Genomic DNA, 7,453 nt, shown 5'->3' with positions numbered 1-7,453 from the left:
TACATTTTCCAACAAAAATCCTGAAACAGGAGTCGTTTTTAGAGAGACGGCGGATAGGGGAGTACGGCTACACAGTTAGCAGCTATTCATCTCATGTGACAAGTTTGTAGATGTGGCTTCCTGATATCTTATTATCACGACATTTCTGAGACCACGGACTGATCACGGGTCTGATATTGTATCGAGCTCGTGTGAATTTGCATTTTTAGAACGAAAACACACCTTAATCACCAGGATATTTATGATGAAGGTGCAAATGCGAAAAAAATGATAAAATGTTATACATGAAATATATTTCCTGAACATTTTTTTCGGGGGGGGGGGGGGGGGGAGGTGTTTGTTATGTGTTATTTACGTCAATTTTTAAAATTCTTTCATTACTTTTTCTTCCATAATGTACATAAAATGTTTATTAATTTTAATATTTACTCAAGATAAAAGAGCGCATTTTACACGATGCTTTCATAAGCTGAATAAGTGGAATCGTTTCGGTTACTTTGGTTTTAATTTTGATATTACAATTTGTTAAAGCTATACACGCTATAATTTACGTCAATTTTGAATGACAGTGAAAACGCATGTGTTTGTCTACTTATAAAAGTTATCCTTAATCTGTAAATTACAATGGTGAATTCCATCTCGTTACAAAGATATAGATTTTTGATTGTTTATTTTCCTGCCAGGAAAATATACCTTTTCATGAATATTGATGAAGGAAGAGCGAAACCGACCTCATTGCGCATGTCCGCGGAGAACTAGGTGGTCGTTATTGTTTGCCTAATTAAATATCCAACTTGATTTTTAATATGCTTAACAGTTGTTAATTTGAAATACATACATGTATAATGAGTAAAATACGTTTGTCATTCACGATACCCTTACTTCTGCATTAACACTTATAGGATCTATAAATAGCGCATAGGGGAAACACACAGGTCTACGTCATTTTTTTAAAGGAGGTATTCATATCTACTCACAGGCTTGTATTTTTTTCTTTTGTTTGTACTCGTATATCGGACAAATTTATGCTTTACTGAAAATATCCTTTCCTTTGTGAAACTATCACAATTATGAAGATGTTTACCCTTCACCACTTTTGGTATGATAGACTAAATTTAGCTGTCGATATCACGTGATAGATTGATATTCACGAGGAGGCATTACTTTCCTGGCAGGAAAATAAATATTTTTTATCGTTTAATATTTGATATATTTGTTACGTGATCGAATTGAGCATTATAATTAACAGCATAAAGGTAACTTTTATTAGTAATCAAACACATACATTTTCCCCTTTATTCAAAATTGACGCAAATTATAGCGTGTATAGCTTTAATAATTAAATTCCATTTAAAAGTTAAATAGATTTTAAGTAAGCCCTAAACATATCGTTCATATCAATCAAACAATAAGAATTCTGATGGTATAGAATAAGACTGTGGAATCATTCGCCCCGTTTTATTCTCGCCCTTTCGCCCTCGTTGATAGCGGGCAAATTTAAGACTAGGCAAATTCCAATGTCTTAAACTATATCTTTTTAAACACAACTAAGTCTGGGGCAATTGTAGAAGGGCGAGGCAAAAATATCATTGAATACAATAATTGGCAACTTAATTACATTAATTAGTAATTTTTTTTTACGGTTCATCACCATTATGTAGTGCAACAAAGTAAATTGGATCTATTGAAAACAGGTTTTTTTTATATATCTGGAATTGAAACCGGAACATAAATCTATACAGCACCATAAACTATCTTAACCCTACCTCATTCCAGCCAATGGACCTAGTATGTTCATTTCTCGTTTTTTTTTTTTATAGTTGATCAAAATCAGTAAAGGTTTATAGAACCTTCGACACTTAGGATGAAGTCTAAGTACACTAAGTTTGAGACAGTGACTTGATATTCCTTTCGCGTTCAGTAGTCCCAGTGAAGTTATAGGACGGGTACCATCTATCAAGGGATGTTTTTGAGGTACGATACGACTTTTGATCAACTAATTCGATCCTTATAATTCATAAGATGGGAAATACATGTATTATTCGTAATTATCGCATTTTTACCCTTCATCAAACCCCCTTTCTACTGATTAATTTATATTTAAGCCTTAGAAAAGAGGTAATTTTTGGGAGCATTTTAGACATTTTTGAATGTAAAACATAATTACGAGTTTAGATTAAAACACATTCTATGCAGAAATTGAGTTTCATTGCGAGATTAACAACTATCGAAGGGAGATATTGTGAAATCTGCAATTAATTGAATATCATCTATGTTATGTTATGTACTTTGGCAGAGAGAGAGAGAGAGAGAGAGAGAGAGAGAGAGAGAGAGAGAGAGAGAGAATAGTTAAAATTAATAGCATTTTTTTTAAGGTTTAACAAATTTAACAATGTATAGTTGCAATGAGATAACACGTTTTAATGGCGTTTTCAATTATCACAGAAATAACAAAAGAATTGACGATCGGTTTTAAGCACACAAGACGGGCAAAATGTGTTACACTTATGGTCTTTCGTGTGAGAACAATTGCTACAGTAAAACAATTTTTGCAAGAGGAACATAACATGAAAATTTAGTCAATTCTATTTGATGGAGGTTGTTGAAAATAAATATCCGCTTACACGTGTTAAGTACTTATTCCACTTTACAGCCCTCAATGTTAGGACACGCGAAACTGAACAAAGTACTGAAGTACTGACGGGAGTTGATTTTATCGTTTATCATTTATTTTAAAATCAATTTATCTTGCAAGGCAATTAGTTTCTAGTTTGTATTTGAATTACGCACTTTTCCGACAAGAATTTCGAGAAACTCCATATAAATCATGTTGTGTAATATATATTTAACTACTAGTATGTATTAGTTATGGAAACAATCCTAAAAAATTGTTTGGATCCAAGCACTATTGATATCGAACTCTAGTCTCGTTTAACTAGACGCTCGGCTGTCTCCGTTAATATCCGACAAGCAAGAGAGCCCCCGCTCTGCTTGTCGCAGATTTACGGAGATAGCCGAGCGTCTGGTTGAACGAGACTATATTAACTCTGGCGTAGGAATACATGAGACTACAAAAATATCTAAATTGTTCGTAGTATATAAAATTTGACTATTTTCAAAGTGTTTACAGATAAGTTTCCTTGAAAAACAATGCTTCAGCATACATTACATCGAATTTTTTTCTATTATTTTCAAGAACTTAGTGTTGTCAGCGGTGATGATTTGTGCTTAGGTCCAAACACTGTTTCACTTTCGGTTTGCTAGAGTAACTGCATAGGAGAGTTGATTAAAATCAACTCCCCCCCCCCCCCCCAAAAAAAAAAAAGAAAACAAAGGAAATTTAATTGAAATTTGCAACATTGAGCATCCCTCAAAAACACACTAATCCTAAATAATGCGTTTATTGTCGTTTATTCAAGAACTTGAGTAAAGTGTTGTAGGATATTTCAAATCGTTAGGAATTATTTAAACGTAAAATTGCCAAGTGTTTGTCCAATAATATTTGTTATATTATGAACATCCAAATTCGTAAACAATGTATTGAACTTGATTCAGTCTCATTTGGTTAAATCGCAGCCTCCATTGTGAATGAGATAAAAATGACCTATTTAAAGGTATATGTGGCGTATTTATTCATGCTGAGAAATATTAAGTTAAATGAGATTTGCGGTAAGATTTCCTACCATCGAGAAGATAAATTAAGGTTAGTGCTTCTAAAATCTGTAATCAACTATTTGCATTATTTACATAATCGTAGATCAAATAATGTTCTTACTGTTGCTCCTCGATTGTTTTTATTTTCGTCAAAGAAGCAAACATTGATATGAGAAAGCGAGAACGAGAGATTTATTTTAGGTAAGTGCAGTATAATTTTCACATTTGTTTTATCTCGCAAACATTTTCACATTTTTTTAACATACTTAATAGATTTTGGTAGCTATTACAGCAAAAAATCCGTGAAGTTGATAATTCGATTAAATATAAATAGCATGCAAAAGGTTTTGCATACTCTAGAGACCTCAGATTGTATTGAGATAATCAGTTTCGTGGCCTTGTAACTTTTTTAATAGAAGGTATTGTCAGCTTTTACAACAGAAACTTCATAAACCTTACATAATTATAGCTGACACACGGTTCAGGTATACTTTTGTATTAGAATAGTTTATACAGAAGAAGATTTTGAAAGAGAAATCTTAATGTGTGAGTAAAGACAATTTGATTGTTGGAATTTGATATTCAAATTCATTATCAATTCACGAAAATTTCAACTATTATGATGTGAGGGTTATCTTAGTTAGCACATCTGGGCAGAAATCTTTCTGTAACATATCGGTATTAATGCATAACATTTCAGCTAACCGATATATTGTCTTGAGCATTGGAGGAGAATAGTGCAAAAACCAAGATCAAATTTTTTTCATAGTTTATTGCAATAATGTCCTTCAACGCTGAAACCAACCCATTGAGAATCCAATTACCCTTATCTAATCGACTTAACAAATTAATCTGATGTCATGTACCAAGTTCCGCTAGCTTCTAAAATAAAAATGTGGATTATCTTAATCAAAGCTCTTTCGTATTTCACATTCATTTCTATAAATCGACAGGTAGAATTAAGAATTCAAATAAATCATTCGGTTTACGAATAGAATAAACGTTATACGCAACGTCCATGGTACTTAGTTTTTTCAGATCACTTGAATCAAGGGTTCTATTAATTTTTTTTCTCTGAGAATAAAATTGCTTTATATAAAAGGTAAATATTTCCCATAATGGGTGAAGTGAATAAAAACACAAACGTGATTTTAGAACACAAAGGCAGTGCTCTATCAAATGATTAATTTCGTATATATGTGTTGTATCCAAGACAGGAGCAAGGTGCTATTTTGACACTGAAGTAAGCAATACTCATCATTTTTATTTTAGAAACTAAAAAGATTTTCCATCAATTTGGAAAAAAAGAAAAAAGGCTCAATCTGCGAATAAGTGTCTTCAAATTACAGGTTCCTTTTTTTGTTATCTAAACGGCAGGGAAATGGAATATCGCTTTTACAATATAGATTATCTAAAAGGTAATGTAAAAAAATCTACTAAGTTGAGACACTTTCTTTGGTAAAAATTTCTCAGCACAACACAAAGTGGTGAAATTGTTTGAAATAAATATGATGCTCTTTGCATGCTTAGAAATCTAAAGCTTACATGAAAAAAAAGCCTGCAATTTCGAATTTAAGTTACAAAGGTTGTTAAAACTTTACTGTAAGTACTATCTGTAAACGTAAAATTAATTATCACCAACTGTCAAAAAGTGATAAATAAGGACCTTGGATTTAATTCATACAGTATAGAATTTTGTTATATGAGGCTTAGTTAATCAACACAGACGTGTTCTGCTTCAAACAGAAATTTTTCAAGGACCCATACAACTGAAGACAAATATAATCCTTGCCTGCAGGGGTTACAAACTAAATCATGAACGAAAACACCGCACCATTTCAAAAAGGAAATGGAAGCTTAGCGGACAGGGTACAAGACAAGTTATTGGAATTCCATACACAATACTTTAACATCCTCAGCGCTTTCGCTGTAAGTGGGAGCTGGGAGTTGAGGAATCGACTGTTATCAATAGCGTGCCGTTGGGAATGATCCATTTAATCTTGTTAAAGTCAAACGCGTTCGCTTTCTTGAGAATACGGCCCTTTTATGAGAGTTTACAACTTGCCGCCAAATTCAATAACACAGCGAATTTGCAATGATCTTCAGAAGCCGAGGAAATTCCTTTTTAGATAATGAAATCTCTGATATAATTGCTCAATCTCAACATCTACGTAAAGGTTTATTGTGGATGTATGAATTAGCAATTTATAGAGAACGACCAGAGTAGAACAAATAGCCAAGCCACGGTTGCCACAACGTTAAAAGCGTACTAGAGTGGTTTTGTCACTTGTGCTGAATAATTCCCAACATCACAGTTGTTGATAACATCCGATAATACAAAATATACATTAAAACCACGGCATCATTGTGACAATGCAGACACATCGAACAAAACCTACCATATATATATATATATATATATATATATATATATATATATATATATATATATATATATATATATATATATATAATTATATATATATATATATATATATACACACACACAAAGCAGATTAGTTTCCGTACATACAAAAAAGGTATTTGGAATGGAAATCAAACCAATGCAATTTTAGTTTCGTCGTTTCTCGTGAAGACTTTAACGAGCTCTAGAGCATTTTGTCATCAGATTTGGGAAAAAAACCAATCCTGTTTTAAATTAAAACTTTTGAACTCCTGTAATTTGTTATATATCTTAACAAAAAACCTTCTTCCATTCCATATTCACGTGTGATAGATAATCAATAGCCATTAAGGATTCGACCGCCTGCTTTGTTCGTGTAGTTACAAACCTAATTTGTCTGAAGGCTGCCTGATACCTTTTGTATTATTTTTGGCTATTACAGTTTCAAATAATTTTCCATACAAATGAATTTATCTTAGAAAATTATAGACCTATTTATCTAGTATGTAGAACAGTAGAATTGATCATTTTTATTGATAGAAATGTTTGCAGAAAATAAAATTTATTTCCGTATGGTAACACATAATACATAGCTCATATACGTCATGAGTGTGTTAACACAAGGGAACCGTTTAGCATTGTCTCCCAACTGCTAGGGTTTTTCCCGTTTTTCACGGTTTTTTTTTGGTCATGAGTGTTCGTTGTTCATGATACTCTCAGGGCTCATTTCTAGGGTAAACTAGGGTAAACTAGCCCTACACAGTTTATCAAACTCCCTTTCATCTTGACATTCGCCAAAGTTTTCTATCAAACTTTGCCAATTTTTGTATATTAACTATACAGACGTATGCAAACATATCAGTACGCTATATCGTCAAAAGTCATTCGAAACTTTATAAGTCAAATCTTGGTTTGATGTGGATTTTTAAAATACAACTGTTATCATTTTTTTGTTCAAATTACGTGACCTTACGCTTGCACAAATTTACATGTAGATTCTTAAAATTTCTAATAATAATAATTCCTTATAATTTAAATTCTATTAATCATTTAATTAATTAATCAAGTAGGAAGACCGTTCAAAGCTAATATGGTTAATGTTGAGTACAATGGAAGACGCGGATCCAGAAATTTTCCCATTGGGAGAGGGTTCTTTGACAGTATGAGATTGTGAATACAAGCCTACCTAAGAAAGGAGGCGTGTAAAGCAGATGTCGTATGACATCAATGACAGAGCAATCAAACAGAAGCGAATTTTTCTAGGAAAAGAGAGCTAACTGTTGATATCTACAACTGATTTATTTGCTATTTGTGAACATATATTTTTCCAAAAAATTCGTGAAATATACAATTTATTGAAATCGGATCAACATTCTGATATTTGTTCCTGTTTAA

The sequence above is a fragment of the Magallana gigas genome, chromosome 5 (assembly GCF_963853765.1).
Source record: "Magallana gigas chromosome 5, xbMagGiga1.1, whole genome shotgun sequence".
In the NCBI taxonomy this organism is placed as follows: Eukaryota; Metazoa; Mollusca; class Bivalvia; order Ostreida; family Ostreidae; genus Magallana; species Magallana gigas.
This window is presented reverse-complemented; position numbering follows the sequence as displayed.